At 38.0% G+C, this 17,009-nt stretch overlaps 1 protein-coding gene across 5 annotated transcripts in view; it reads right to left on the bottom strand.

Annotated features, from left to right (window-relative positions):
- LOC106060225 (uncharacterized) overlaps nucleotides 1-9,648 on the bottom strand; it is a 65,656-nt gene extending 56,008 nt beyond the window's left edge. For 3 of the 5 annotated variants that reach the window (XM_056015669.1, XM_056015666.1, XM_056015670.1), the window contains exon 1: nucleotides 9,021-9,648. The gene's annotated coding sequence lies outside the window, so the exon portion shown is untranslated. Of the gene's footprint in view, nucleotides 1-8,955 lie in introns of all 5 variants that reach the window. The other 2 variants (XM_056015667.1, XM_056015671.1) reach the window with 1 other exon arrangement.
- Between the last annotated feature and the right edge of the window lie 7,361 nt (nucleotides 9,649-17,009).

Below are 17,009 nucleotides of genomic sequence, written 5' to 3'. Positions count from 1 at the left end.
ACAAAATAGGTTCAAATGTCATGGCAAAAGAAGTGAAATTAACTCTCGATTCACACCGATCGCCACTTTACATTCCCTAATAGAAAATACATTTTCTCTTTAACTCTTTCCACCTAATTAAAAAAACGCATTTTCTTCATCTTTTTATGAAATACTCAAATAAAATTTTTTTATTCTAGTTTTACAAAGTTTAGTAATATAATGTGAATGCATTATGTATATCAATAAATCAATTCTACTTATATTCAGAGAATACAGTAAACTAAACGTTTATGGTTTATATGTCTTTAAATAAAACCATTTTTTAAACGTTAACCAGTACGGTGACCAAACCCACGACAGTCGCTACATTATCGCGAAGCTCTAGTAACTTAATTATACAGCTACACCACTATTTACGAAATTTTAGGTTTTAAATAAATATTTTTTTTTACTTGAGCTACCGACTAACTTCATACTAACTTCCACTTTCCTTTGCTACATTTCCATCCATGTAGAAAATGTAAGCTGATTGAAGGAATTGTAACAACAACAACAAAAAGTAAGATATAGAAAAAGCCCTAATAAAAATAATTTTATTTATTTATTATCTGCATTTCTAATTCATATTTTCATTACCATTTTTATAAAGCTTATATCACCTGTCTGTCTGTTCTTTCACACCCATTCTCAGATTATAAACCACAGACAATATTATTCATTGACATAAACAAAACATTAATCAATTAGACAATTACTTGCTGGTAACTCATTATTTTGTTTGATAACAACAAGGAAAACTAATACTTCAGTATTCACATATATGGCTAAATTTGTTTGGTTTAGTCCCCTTAATTAATTGTTAACGTTATTTCTCCCTCACGTATTCTCCGATCAAATTGATATTTTCAACCCGGTTCCGCCCGAACTATGACTCCCGATGCCGTCACTGTGGAGAGAGCGTCGAAACAGTGTCGCATATCTGTATGAGTGTCCCCAGCTATGAGAGTAAGGGAGGGACGTGTCTGAGCAGTCACTCGACTTGTAGGTAGCTACGAGGCATTAAAGCCGAACGGCCCAGTTTCTTGCCAGAGCACTACGGGAGGATTGAGTCCTTCCTGCTCTGATTTTTCAATAGGAGTTCATCTCAGATACTTTGAACTATTTTTCTTAACTAAGAAAACATGAATCAATAAAAAAAAAATACTCAGTCAATTAATTATTATTATTTAATTATTTTGGTTGATATTAAATAAGGGAAATAGCTTGTACATTATTAATAGATATAATTTTAAGGGTAGAGTTATTCCCCTTTAGATTAGCTTTATTTTTTTAATGGCTTTTTCTATTTTGCTTGTTAAATTATTATGTTATTATTTTAAAAGTAAGTGATACGTGTAAGTTCTAATGGTGTCTAAAAATTAGAAAATCAAACTGAGCCCGGCGTGTTTTGATTCCGATTGTAATATCTACTCAGTTCCACTATAACCGGCGTGGTTTGATTCCGATTGTAATATCTACCCATTTCCACTATAACCGGCGTGGTTTGATTCCGATTGTAATATCTACCCAGTTCCACTATAACCGGCGTGGTTTGATTCCGATTGTAATATCTACCCAGTTCCACTATAACCGGCGTGGTTTGATTCCGATTGTAATATCTACCCAGTTCCACTATAACCGGCGTGGTTTGATTCTGATTGTAATAAAAGTTCCACTATAACCGGCGTGGTTTGATTCCGATTGTAATATCTACCCAGTTCCACTATAACCGGCGTGGTTTGATTCCGATTGTAATATCTACCCAGTTCCACTATAACCGGCGTGGTTTGATTCCGATTGTAATATCTACCCAGTTCCACTATAACCGGCGTGGTTTGATTCTAATTGTAATAAAAGTTCCACTATAACCGGCGTGGTTGGATTCTGATTGTAATAAAAGTTCCACTATAACCGGCGTGGTTTGGTTCCGATTGTAATATCTACCCAGTTCCACTATAACCGGCGTGGTTTGATTCCGATTGTAATATCTACCCAGTTCCACTATAACCGGCGTGGTTTGATTCCGATTGTAATATCTACCCAGTTCCACTATAACCGGCATGGTTTGATTCTAATTGTAATAAAAGTTCCACTATAACCGGCGTGGTTTGATTCTGATTGTAATAAAAGTTCCACTATAACCGGCGTGGTTTGATTCCGATTTTAATATCTACCCAGTTCCACTATAACCGGCGTGGTTTGATTCTGATTGTAATAAAAGTTCCACTATTACCGGCGTGGTTTGATTCTGATTGTAATAAAAGTTCCACTATAACCTGCGTGGTTTGATTCCGATTGTAATATCTACCCAGTTCCACTATAACCTGCGTGGTTTGATTCCGATTGTAATATCTACCCAGTTCCACTAAAACCGGCATGGTTTGATTCTAATTGTAATAAAAGTTCCACTATAACCGGCGTGGTTTGATTCTGATTGTAATAAAAGTTCCACTATAACCGGCGTGGTTTGATTCCGATTGTAATATCTACCCAGTTCCACTATAACCGGCGTGGTTTGATTCTAATTGTAATAAAAGTTCCACTATAACCGGCGTGGTTTGATTCTGATTGTAATAAAAGTTCCACTATAACCGGCGTGGTTTGATTCCGATTGTAATATCTACCCAGTTCCACTATAACCGGCGTGGTTTGATTCCCATTGTAATATCTACCCAGTTCCACAATAACCGGCGTGGTTTGATTCCGATTGTAATATCTACCCAGTTCCACTATAACCGGCATGGTTTGATTCTAATTGTAATAAAAGTTCCACTATAACCGGCGTGGTTTGATTCTGATTGTAATAAAAGTTCCACTATAACCGGCGTGGTTTGATTCCGATTTTAATATCTACCCAGTTCCACTATAACCGGCGTGGTTTGATTCTGATTGTAATAAAAGTTCCACTATTACCGGCGTGGTTTGATTCTGATTGTAATAAAAGTTCCACTATAACCTGCGTGGTTTGATTCCGATTGTAATATCTACTCAGTTCCACTATAACCGGCGTGGTTTGATTCCGATTGTAATATCTACCCAGTTCCACTAAAACCGGCATGGTTTGATTCTAATTGTAATAAAAGTTCCACTATAACCGGCGTGGTTTGATTCTGATTGTAATAAAAGTTCCACTATAACCTGCGTGGTTTGATTCCGATTGTAATATCTACCCAGTTCCACTATAACCTGCGTGGTTTGATTCCGATTGTAATATCTACCCAGTTCCACTAAAACCGGCATGGTTTGATTCTAATTGTAATAAAAGTTCCACTATAACCGGCGTGGTTTGATTCTGATTGTAATAAAAGTTCCACTATAACCGGCGTGGTTTGATTCCGATTGTAATATCTACCCAGTTCCACTATAACCGGCGTGGTTTGATTCTAATTGTAATAAAAGTTCCACTATAACCGGCGTGGTTTGATTCTGATTGTAATAAAAGTTCCACTATAACCGGCGTGGTTTGATTCCGATTGTAATATCTACCCAGTTCCACTATAACCGGCGTGGTTTGATTCCCATTGTAATATCTACCCAGTTCCACAATAACCGGCGTGGTTTGATTCCGATTGTAATATCTACCCAGTTCCACTATAACCGGCATGGTTTGATTCTAATTGTAATAAAAGTTCCACTATAACCGGCGTGGTTTGATTCTAATTGTAATAAAAGTTCCACTATAACCGGCGTGGTTTGATTCTAATTGTAATAAAAGTTCCACTATAACCGGCGTGGTTTGATTCTGATTGTAATAAAAGTTCCACTATAACCGGCGTGGTTTGATTCTGATTGTAATAAAAGTTCCACTATAACCGGCGTGGTTTGATTCCGATTTTAATATCTACCCAGTTCCACTATAACCGGCGTGGTTTGATTCTGATTGTAATAAAAGTTCCACTATTACCGGCGTGGTTTGATTCTGATTGTAATAAAAGTTCCACTATAACCTGCGTGGTTTGATTCCGATTGTAATATCTACTCAGTTCCACTATAACCGGCGTGGTTTGATTCCGATTGTAATATCTACCCAGTTCCACTAAAACCGGCATGGTTTGATTCTAATTGTAATAAAAGTTCCACTATAACCGGCGTGGTTTGATTCTAATTGTAATAAAAGTTCCACTATAACCGGCGTGGTTTGATTCTAATTGTAATAAAAGTTCCACTATAACCGGCGTGGTTTGATTCTAATTGTAATAAAAGTTCCACTATAACCGGCGTGGTTTGATTCTAATTGTAATAAAAGTTCCACTATAACCGGCGTGGTTTGATTCTAATTGTAATAAAAGTTCCACTATAACCGGCGTGGTTTGATTCTAATTGTAATAAAAGTTCCACTATAACCGGCGTGGTTTGATTCTGATTGTAATAAAAGTTCCACTATAACCGGCGTGGTTTGATTCTAATTGTAATAAAAGTTCCACTATAACCGGCGTGGTTTGATTCTAATTGTAATAAAAGTTCCACTATAACCGGCGTGGTTTGATTCTAATTGTAATAAAAGTTCCACTATAACCGGCGTGGTTTGATTCTAATTGTAATAAAAGTTCCACTATAACCGGCGTGGTTTGATTCTAATTGTAATAAAAGTTCCACTATAACCGGCGTGGTTTGATTCTAATTGTAATAAAAGTTCCACTATAACCGGCGTGGTTTGATTCTAATTGTAATAAAAGTTCCACTATAACCGGCGTGGTTTGATTCTAATTGTAATAAAAGTTCCACTATACAATTTCACGGACTAGAAGAAGGAGGCAAGATAAGTGAAACAATTTATGACTTTTTAAGTCAAGTGCTACTTCAAGTCTAAGTCAACAGGTTGGCAAACGTTATGTCGTCTGTAAATCACAGTGGCATTGACCTTCGCAAATCTGGACACGCAAACATTCAAGCACAGTCACAAACACACACACACACATTCAGTTATAACTAAACGTATTCGTCTTTTTGGAACTATGCTGGTATCGGCTCAATTTCTCGAGCCAAAGTTTTCTGCTATTCAATAGTATACATTACTTATAAACGCCAGTGGCGTTACTGGGGGCGGCGATCTGAGGTTCGGACAGCACCAGTTTACACCCATTAAGGGATGACACCAAAGTGATAAAATGGCATAAATATGAAATTTAATAAAAATAAATAGTACGAAGACAGTTTGTGTAGAAACACAAATTCTGAAGCGGCCCTAGCTGCTGCCCACCGAGGGTGCCAGGCATTTAAAAAAAAAGCAGGTTTCCATATTTTCAACACGAATATCAGAACTACAATCTATGAATAACTACAATGGTCCCTCCCTCGCTACAAAATGGACGTTTGCGGCTTGAAAGAATCTCTGATATTATTGTTTTGTTTGACCTGTTGACGCCATGATACCGCAAGGTAGGAAGTTATATTAATGTTATATTAATGTTATTATTATTATTATTATTATTATATTGTGACTATTGTTATATCTCTGCTCCTACACTGAAGCATATAGCGCGCACCAGTGCACTCTAATAGACGAGATATAAAGATATGGATGGAGGAGTGTTGATTGCGGCTAAGTAGATGGAGAAACAGAACTCGAGATAGGTTAGAACCGTCTGAATTGTAGAAGAGATCATTGCCAGAGTGGTCAGCAGGTGAGAAGCAGTGTAGATGTCTGGTCAGGTTGAAGTCCGGTCAGGAAGGGTCGTTCCTGTTAGTGGAAGACATTCCTGGGAGTTTATGTAAATTGTTATTGAGGGGGCGTGGTAGCTGAATGGTTAAGCGCTTGGCTTCCGAACCTAGAGCTCCTGGGTTTGATTCTCAGTGAAGACAGGGATTTTGAATTTTGGGATTTTTAGGGCGCCACTGAGTCCACCCAACTATAATGGGTACCTGACTTTAGTTGGGGAAAGTAAAGACGGTTGGTCGTTGTGCTGGCCACATGACACCCTGCTCGTTAACCGTTGACCAAAGAAACAAATGACTTATAGATCGCAGGTCTGAAAGGGAAACTTTACATTGTCATGGAGACAACGAGAAGATAGTGTGTTAGTTGCAAGATAGTGAACCCTGTAGGAACGTAAAATCATAGGCGGCAACAGTGAATCATGTTTGTTAGTGAAAGACAGTGGAGGCGACAGTGAACCCTGCAGGCCAGAGCTTAATGAACTCTTAGCTAACACAAACAATATTGTTTGTGTAATCATTTCTCATTTGTTATTAAGAAAATAAACATGACTCATTCCTTCACCTTGAACTTTCGTTGTATGTTTGCCCTAGATTCTTTACAATATTCATATGAATGCAATGAAATCCTGGTCATGAAGACATACGACATAGCTATGTGTAAGATTCGCTTAGCTTGGGAAGCGTTTACTGAGCGCCGAAAGGCAGCACGGAAAACCTTCTCCCAGAACCCATCGCTGGTCCACAAACGAGATTGGACTATAGCGCTCTGATCATGCTATAAGCATGAAAGTAGCGCCTCATAAAAAAGCTATAATTTAAAAAAAAAATTGGCTTAACATGTTATTAGATGATAATCTAATGAGAGTTCACGAAAGGTTAAGGTTTCACTCATATCCTAGGGAAGAAAATTTCGTTTGGTCAATTGACCGAAGGGGTGTTGATATTACCAATTTTAAGACTAATGAAAGTCTAGCATATAGATAACTCTACATTTGCTTATTACATCTAGAGAAGAAATGCGTATTATATATATACATCTGTGGTATTCTTTCTTAAAAAAAAAAAAAAACTACATACTTTGTAAGTTCTTTGTATGTTACAGTATTGGTTAATATAGTTTTCCCTATTTGTTTGTTGTTTACAAGTAGTATATTCTAAACAGCTTTTTAAATGCAAAAGAAGCGAATTAATTATTTCATTTTAAATACAAAACAGTTTGCTTTCAGAAGATAAAAATTTTAAATATTTATTCTTGATAAATTGGAAGCAAATCGCTCAAGGGTTACAACTGAATTGATCATTTTTCTTGTCACAAAGTTTCGATGTCAATAAAAACAAAACATGAAAAAAAAATGTTTTTTTTTAAGACAATACCTCCTTTATACATCCTATAGATCGATTATTTGGCTCTTAATAGCAAATGAAAGATTTTTAAAATGGAACATCTTCTACCCCCTCAACATTAACCCTCCCCCGAGAAAAAGCTTCTGGTTAAGCGAAAGTATGTTCCTTCTAGACTTTAGAACATTGTAATGATATACGTTTAGATCTAGACGGCTCGGAAAATGTTCCCGAATGGTCGTGACCAATGTTAGCTTAGTACATGAGTCGCGATGCAGCCAAGTCAGAGGTGCATGATTCGAGTCCTCGTAGATGTTTGTTTATGTTTCGCCATATTCCATTGCCTTTATCTCTGAACAATTATTGTACAGCTAACATGTTTCGTGTAAAAGCTTATAGCTGTAATCTAACACGACAAAACAAGCCAGAAAATCAAATTATAACTCATGATAAAAACTGATCTACAACTATCATGACTAATGCTATAATCTTTTACGCCTAATTAGACGGCATGTTTCCGAGTGTTTGGTCTAGTCGGAATCATTCTGTTGTTACGAAAAGAGTCATTCGTTTCTTTTATCTCACCTTCATCCACCCCCCTGCCCCCAACATTCGTTATTTCATGTTTTGTCTACATTGAATTGTAAAAGAAACAGTCGTTCAAAAAACAATGTTTCTTCTTGCAAAAAAGAACAATGTAAATATTTTTTTTCAAATTTGCGATTTTGTTTTCTTTAAATCTTCTTAACGGCACCTTTTCGTATACAGACGCATCCAGACATTGGGGTCCTGGAGATGGGGGGTGGGGGGGGTGGGAGGAATTGGTGCGGATTGAACCGCGTAGAGCACACTCTGGTAATGACACTAAAGTAATGAAATGTCACGAACAACCAAATCCTAGGACAAGAATAGTTGAAAGAATAATGAATCTAGGTGTTTAGCTCTTTGTGTTATGTTTTAATAAAAAGATGTTTTAGATTAGTCCATCTGTGTAGTGATCTTTAGACTTTGTTTTTGCGTATTACATAATGTAATTTAAACAAGGTTACAAAGACAGGTTGTGTGGGAACACAAACTCAAATATGCGCCCCCCCCCCCGAAGTGGTCGACCCAGGCAGGTAAAATGACAGTTTTTGACATTTTCGAATACATATAAGGATGCCATGTTTGTGTACGTAAAGAATAATGAAACAATTGTGGTAACACATCTACTTATTAATTTGAGACCTAAAGAAAATCCACCGCCGAGGACAGACGCAGACGGAAAAAAAGAAAATGTAAATCGACCACCCGCGGACAATGGTTAAGCTTGCCTTGGTTGTGGCAAAATATGTAGGTCAGAGCTGGGGCTGTGCAGCCACGGGAAATACTGCATTCCTCACTAATCTTCGGACTCGAAGACAAGCCTTATTTTACAAAGCTTATATCATATCATATCATATCAGTTGATTCTGTCTGGTAAAAAATTCCAACACGTTCGTTTCCCCACATTTAGTCTCGGACTATTCTTTGCACCATTAAACATTGGAATAGACAAGACAGGAATCAATAAAAATTTAACCAATTAGTCAATTGATTATTGGTAATTAATTTTTCATTAATTAAATTAATTCTTCAGTAGTCAGAAATATAACGAAATTATTAGTTTTTTTCTCTTGTGTCAGTGTACACGTTATTTCTCCCACAGCCATTCTCAGATCAGATCACTTTGAAAACAACGAAAACATCGTCTCGGTGTTCCAACGGTTCTGGATTTTTTTTTCTCAGCAATCCCAGATTCCGACAAGATTTGAAACCAATTAATTATTGATAATTAATCATTTGTACATCGAAGGAAATAACTTCTCCAGTATAATTATTGATTTATATTTATAGTTCTAAATACGGAGTTCTTCCCCTTAGATATGCATTTTTAAAAAAATGATAACACCTCACCTGAATCGTAATACGAAACTGAGTTTAAATTAACTCTTTCCATTTCAGAACAAAACAAAACTTACCAGTCCAAATGAAGACTCCGAAGGTCAGTTAATTACTGGCCTTATATGAATCCTTTAATTAATAACGAAACACTTGGAAGCCAAATGTCACAGTTGTGTCGACTGTGCTGGTTATTCCCATAAAGAGCTTGTCCCTAAACCCGTTCAACTTTCTCCTGTCATCAAACGACTATACGACGGCTGTCATGTGATGCACTGAACACTAAACAAAAAACACAGTTTTTTAAACTATATTCGACGATATGGTGAAATACATTGTAACATTCCATGAAATTGTCACTGTACTGTCACACAAGAAGAAAAGGCAGAAGGGGAAAAAAAAACATGTCACACATGCTTGTGAAAACTCAAACTGATAGACCCCCTTGTAGTTATTCCAATAACGACAACTCTGTCGTTCATGTCTCTGATAGTGACAACCAGAGTTATTCTTGGCTGAAGTGAACAGGGGAAATAAGTCGTAAAAAAAAAAAAAAAAAAAACTACCACAGTTCCTCCCTACACACACGCAAAAGCGAAGTTTGTGAGTTATCACGCGTTGAGTTTATCCAACACCGGAAAATAATTGATTAGAATTCTTTTTTTTTTAAAACATAGTCCATGCTACAGAAGAGAGAGAGAGAGAGAGAGAGAGAGAGAGAGAGAGAGAGAGAGAGAGAGAGAGAGCAACGAAAATGTTCAGTAAGAGAAATGTATTAACAAGGGGCAGAGAAGCGATAATTTTCCAAAGTTGGTAAATTTGGGGGGAAAAATCGTATTTTAGTGGGGTGGGTGCAATACAGTGCGTCAACCAATCAAAGACGATGTTTCAAGACTTGAAGGCGGCAGTCTTCACCTCGCCCAGTCATATTTACATGTTTCCTTTTCAATAGCCCGAACCAGCAAACAAGCGAAGGGTCTGTACCAGGAGAGAAAGTCTATTGAAACTTTAGGGACTAGACGACACGTATGCTTATGAATAAATTATCCCATAAGTATGGGGGTATGAGAAATATGGGGTTGGGGGGGTCCCCCACAAGCCGGGATTGGGGTGTGGGGGGATGTGGCGCCGGGAAGGAAGGTTACAAACAACCCGAGGGTCAGGGTTCTAGCCTTGTGCTTATAGGCATGGAGTGTAATGAACGCCACTATGTTGCAGAATGTCAACGCCAAATGACAACTGAATGTCACTTGGCGAACGTGGTCTGAGACCACAAATGTCATCTCTGCTGCCTTAATGTTCAAGTGTATACACCGTCCGGCGCCCCACCTCTTCTTTGAAACTCTTCTTTTTCGTTCTTCATTGTGATGAGACTAGTTTTAGCCTTTCTGGAAAACAAAAAGTGTAAATTAGGTCTAAATTAAAGAATAATTATTTGGCCTTTGTGTGTGTGTAAACAGTTTGTGTGCGTGTGTGTGTTTGTGAGTTTCATTGCAACAAGCCACTGCGCATGTCATTTTTTTTCTAAAACATTGTTTTCCAATTTTCCTTTAACGGACACATCGTACAGTGGGAAAATCTTCCTTATTTTTTAGGATGGACTATTTCCTACAACATTGTAGTATTTAAACCACACTGTAAATTTAACGTTATTAGATATTTTCAAGTAAATAAATAGACCTATATGAAAATACATACTAAAAAAACGTATGGCTTATTAACTTTGATGACATTGTGTACTTGAAGATCATAACTTTTTATATCTGGCGCGATATTGGTCAGATACATTTTTAAAAATTTTGGTTCTGGTGTTTGTAGACTCTGACTTTGTTGCAGCATAATCAGGAAATCCTGCTGCGCTAAAATAAGTTGTAGGGAACTGAAGTACAGTAACGACCAGCTTGTTTTGAAATAGGATGGTACCTTCAAGCAAACTCGACCAGATCATCATCATCATCAAACTCCATTTGAGTGAGGGCTTGAGAGGCTCGATTACTCTTTTGCAAAAGCCCTGCACAGAAACTCTGCTGTCTTGCGTAGTGCATACATGTCATCAATGTTAGAAATCCCAGCATGCATCATTTGTTCGTCTGCTAAACTCTTCAAGCACAGAGGTATGGGCATCACTTCTGAAGGAACATCTGAAACTCGTAAAACTAAACACCCAGCAGTACCTAGAGAGTAGCATTATTAAAGTAAAAATTTACATTTTATGTATACAAGGGAATTCCCATTAATTATACAACTTGCGTTTCTGGTCGTTTTTTTTCCACCATTGATTTCATCTCATTGGCGTATGTACTGACTATAGCTGGAAACAGGGATGTGCACATTTCATTTATTCAAAATATTTAGAAAACAACTAAAATATTGTTTCGGTGCTCCAACGGTTCTGTGTTTTTTTTTAAGCAATCCCAGATTCCGACAAGATTTGAAGTACTTCCGATAAATGTGACACCTTGGATAAGAGTTGCCGGCCCACAAGATAACAATTTTAATATCCGTGAAAACTTTGAAGTTTTAACCCGAGTCTTGGGAGGGGAGGGGAGACACTCGGGCTGTGTAGAAAAAAGGGAGGGAGAGAAAGATAGGGTGGTAGGAGTTACCCTTTCCTTGATCCGGAATTATATATTCTTTTTGCCCTTCTAACGGAAGTTATTGTACTACGTAGAATTGAGTCATGAAAATATTCGAGGACCAGTTAGGAGTAGGTCCATATTGCGCAGTATGTTTAGCCAGCTGTAATGTCATCGGTAGTTGTGTGACTACTCGGAAACACTAAATATATGTTTTAGAAAAGATGACTATTCAGTCATTCATGCCCTCAGGATCAACTGTCATTTTTTTAAATTTCTATTGGAAAGAAAGAATAAGGACATGATATCTTCACCACTACTACATATAATAATGTGGGTGAGGGGTGACTGAGTGGTTAAGCGCTTGGCTTCCGAACTTGGGGTCCTGGGTTCGAATCTTGGTGAAGAGTTGGATTTTGAATCTCGGGAAAATAAAGGCGATTGGTCGTTGTTCTGGCCACATGACACCCTAATTAACCGTTGGTCAAATAAACAGATGACCGTGTTAATTAACATCATCTGCCCCATAGATCGCAAGGTCAGAAAGGGGAAGTTTTTTATTTGGGTCTCTCGATCGAATCTGCAGATTGGAAGGACGTGGTCGACATTCTCTGGTAACATTTCATTTTCCGACTGCTACTTTTATAATAATACTTCAGTTCTACTATTTATACTAGTACATGTTCAGGGCCTTGTTATCTTCAGTACTGCTACTTATCATAATACATGTTCTGGTCCAAGTATCGACTAAACCGGAAGCCCGGGTCTCACAACGCCGTGATTGTTCCATGCGTGAAATTCACTCCCCTTGCACTTAGCACGGACCTTGTGCAAACATCATGGCTAGCTGCAGGTGAGACCCAACGAAATGTGAGATGGGCACTGGGCTGGCTGCACAATGCACCAAGTGTGACGTGGTCACAGAAACCGTACATAATTACTGTACCTACACTAAGGGTTAACAAGTGTAAAGAAATAAATACATAAACTTGGGAGACATAGATCTACATAAATTATTTACTTTGTGATATATGGCCTACATGTTAAAGCGAGTGCAATGGAGATTTTTATTCATGAAGGAAAATCATAAAGAGTATGTTGGATTTTGTTTTGTTGGTATATCTGGTGGACATTAAACGGCAACATAGGAGATTCTCATACATGGCGGAAATACTATAAATAGCTAGATTGTTGGTATATCCGGTGTAAATAATACGGAAGTATTGATAAGGGAAGTATTTTAATAAACCAGATATTTATTTCTTTTAGTACTAGAATGTGGGAGAAAAAAAACGTGTCCAAGCGGAATATTGGGATTAAATCCATATATAAATATACATATCTCATTAAGTAGCATTTGTTTCCTTTATTTTTATATCAAGCAAAAAAAAAAAAAAATTAATCACCAATAATTAATTAACTAGGCTAATTTTTGTTTATTGCTTCATGTCTTGTCAGGTTCAATGAATTATAGTAGCCTACAGAGTTTCAGCTTGATCCGAGAAGGGAAATGGGAGAAAAACAATATGTTTAAACTTTTTACCAGACAGACAGGCAGAGTTGATATAGGCTTTGTAAAAACGTGGAGGAATTTACGATAGTTTATGTTTGAAATGTTATGTTTGAATAGAAAATAGGGCAAGTAGATGTCTATATAGGCAAGTAGAGGTCTATAGAGGGCAAGTAGAGGTCTATAGAGGTCAAGTAGAGGTCTACAGAGGGCAAGTAGAGGTCTACAGAGGGCAAGTAGAGGTCTACAGAGGGCAAGTAGAGGTCTATGTAGGGTAAAAAGAGGTCTATAGAGGTCAAGTAGAGGTCTATAGAGGGCAAGTAGAGGCCATAGAGGACAGGTAGAGGTCCATAGAGGACAAGTAGAGGTCTATAGAGGACAAGCAGAGGTCTATAGAGGGCAAGATGTCTATAGAGGACAAGTAGAGGTCTATGGAGGGCAAGCAGAGGTCTATGGAGGGCAAGTAGAGGTCTATAGAGGACAATCATTCAGAAAGAATTCCTGGATTGCAGATGATGAATACAAGTAGAACAAAATGTTGAAAACGATGCAGCTTCTCTTGATTCCAAATACCTAACCTTTGACCGTGTGTATCAAGGCTTGACCTCTTTAGTCACATGACAAATTGTATAACGTAGAATGCCATAGATAGATGTCTGTAAAATAATCTAAGTATAGGAAAGTATTTAGACGCATACGTATACTCTCAAAGGAGGCGCGATGGCTGAGCGGTAAAGCGCTTAACTTCCGAACCGAGGTTCCGGGTTCTAATCCTGGTAAAGACTTGAATTTTAAACTTCGGAATATTTGGGCGCCTTTGAGTCCACCCAAATCTAACGGGTACCTGACATTATTTGGAGAAAAGTAAAGGCGGTTGGTCGTTGTCCTGGTCACATGACACCCTCGTTAACCGCAGACCTCAGAAACAGATGACCTTTACATCATCTGACCTATAGATCGCGTCTAAAAGGGGAACTTTACTTTTTTTTACCTCACATACTCTCAAACACACCGACCACATATATACAAATAAGCTTTAAACATTTCGAAGTTATAACTCTGTACCAGAACTTCTGAGTATTCTAGTTGTTATTAAAAAAAAAAAACACAATAACAACAGAAAAAACTATCACACATGCCCTTCGATTATTGTACTGGTGTAAAAGTCCCAGCGAGATGGGGGCATTATGGTGTAGTCCTAGCTATTCATTGTACTAAAATCTGTCAGCCATAATCTGGATATTGGAAAAGCATCGATACAAGGAACTACTTCCTGTACGGGCAATTAATGGCCGAGTTTAGAAAATGATGGCCTTTCTTTAATATTCTTTTATTTTTCAATTATTGGTGGATTGGCTTTGATCTTACGCTTTCATTGTAGCCGGTAGCCATAAGAGGAAATATCTAATGCCATTTTGTTCCCCTCTCACCTGGGTCAAGGACAATCAGTGATGGTTTCCCTTTGCAGTTTTTCCTTCCCCTGAGATTGGTGCCACACAGTAAGTCGCTTCAAACTTCAACAGTGTGGACCCTTAACAGTTCTTACTGAGCCTGAAATTGGTGCCACACAGTAAGTCGCTTCAAACTTCAACAGTGTGGACCCTTAACAGTTCTTACTGAGCCTGAAATTGGTGGCACACAGTAAGTCGCTTCAAACTTCAACAGTGTGGACCCTTAACAGTTCTTACTGAGCCTGAGATTGGTGCCACACAGTAAGTCGCTTCAAACTTCAACAGTGTGGACCCTTAACAGTTCTTACTGAGCCTGAAATTGGTGCCACACAGTAAGTCGCTTCAAACTTCAACAGTGTGGACCCTTAACAGTTCTTACTGAGCCTGAAATTGGTGCCACACAGTAAGTCGCTTCAAACTTCAACAGTGTGGACCCTTAACAGTTCTTACTGAGCCTGAAATTGGTGCCACACAGTAAGTCGCTTCAAACTTCAACAGTGTGGACCCTTAACAGTTCTTACTGAGCCTGAAATTGGTGCCACACAGTAAGTCGCTTCAAACTTCAACAGTGTGGACCCTTAACAGTTCTTACTGAGCCTGAGATTGGTGCCACACAGTAAGTCGCTTAAAACTTCAACAGTGTGGACCCTTAACAGTTCTTACTGAGCCTGAGATTATACGGTATCTCGTCTTTACGCTTAATCCCCCCCCCCCCCTCAGGTCCTTTTGTGAGCGTCAGAATATGGAACAGAGTGCCTAACGCGCTAAAGCAATAATAACAATGCTAACCACTGTACCGATGACCTCACCCTCCCCCCGTATCTACGTAACATTGCATTCTACATGGCTACGCTACTACTGCCAACTCATTTCAAGTAAAAATGTACTCAAGCCGAATAGACGTGTGGTTTACATTTCGAGCTATCATCACAGTCGATCCGACTTGTCGTCATTCCTTCATATAGAATGTTTGGTCTATGATGGGATAATCCTCATTTCCAAAGCAACGTCTAAAACTTACATATAGGCTAAATAAAAAAAAAATTACTCTAACACGACATACACCTCAATTTTCCCCGAACTCATAACGTACCGAGATTCAAAACGTTCGAATGTGAGAACCGCTACTTCTCCATACTCCAGACTAATAATCTGTACTGATTCTAAGACCACGCCGAGACAGCATTCTAGACCTAGAACCAGACAGCATATCTGTATATCGTCGGCTTAGTTCGTGTTATCCAGGAGATTAAACAGATTTAGCGAAAGGCAGATCAGTAATTTCACACAAACAACCATAATCATCCAAGAACCGTAATCATGCCTTTGAAAAAAAAGGTTTTCTCCCCTTAACTTTCTATATGAATATCTAGGGGCTTGATGAAAGTCTAGAAATGGGAACACAATTTAAACACTGGCCTAAATAAGAAGGGAAAACAAATACGATATTGTTAATTGTATATTCTGGGAACTCCTTTTCATTTAATATGTTCTATTTCCCGACTTTCCTAATCTGCTGTATACTTGTACACAAACTTTTGAAACTATAACAATCTTAGGCTGTATGGTTTGAACCCCGAAGTCCTTGGGCTAAATCTGGGGAAGAATACTTTATGGTCTGCTGTACAGCGCTGTTTTTTTTTTTTTTTACAACTAAATGTACACGGCTAAATCTTATATTATAGAATACAGACGTTATTTTAAAAAAAGATGATTACGTCCTACTCGGGTTCCTAGACAATCTAGTCATGCGTTTTCATCAATGACTTAATTTCTGCAACGTCACTAGTTTTTCTGGCTGTCTCAGGCAACCGATTCCGAGAAAACAAGTATTTAGGGGTACAGGTGCTTAACAATGATAGATTGGTCGAGCAAAGAGCACAACTGCTGCACTGTATGTCCTAAGTTTAAATTCCTGGTTATGAAAAATGAGGTTATCCATGACTGAAAGAATAATAGTTGCTAGTTAATAGTACAAGCATCAGTACACCAAAACAAAAGGCTAGTATTTGATAAAGAGGCAAAGTTTTCTTTTCAGCTGTCATAGTGAAGGCAAAGTTTTATGGTCAATGTTTTACAAGGGACCAGCGAGTGACCAGCTGTAACCAGCACAAAATTGTGTTTTTCTCCTACTTTCATTTTCAGCTGTATAAACTTCTGTCTCTACCAAGACTGATTCTCAAAATGTACCCCATCTTGGACCCCAGTAATGCTACTGTCATAAAAAATGATGAGAAATCCAAAGTAAAACTTTTGGAAAAAAGTTTCTTTAAAGTCATTGATAGTTGGTGTGTGCTGCGAGTGAAAATCTTTATGATTTTACTCTTACTTCCAAGTATAATTATCATCTGACTTTTGTCGCAGGGGTGCTGTGGCAGTTTGCGTAACCAAATCCTGCTCAGCAGCTGTTCTTAGCAGGTAAAGAGGTTGACACAGAAAATCATTTATAGTTCCCCAATGCAGTTATTTCTTGACCTACTTACAAGTAGTTGGCACACAATAAGTCATTTTAAACGTCAACAGTGTGGACCC

The sequence above is a fragment of the Biomphalaria glabrata genome, chromosome 17 (assembly GCF_947242115.1).
Source record: "Biomphalaria glabrata chromosome 17, xgBioGlab47.1, whole genome shotgun sequence".
In the NCBI taxonomy this organism is placed as follows: domain Eukaryota; kingdom Metazoa; phylum Mollusca; class Gastropoda; family Planorbidae; genus Biomphalaria; species Biomphalaria glabrata.
This window is presented reverse-complemented; position numbering and strand designations above follow the sequence as displayed.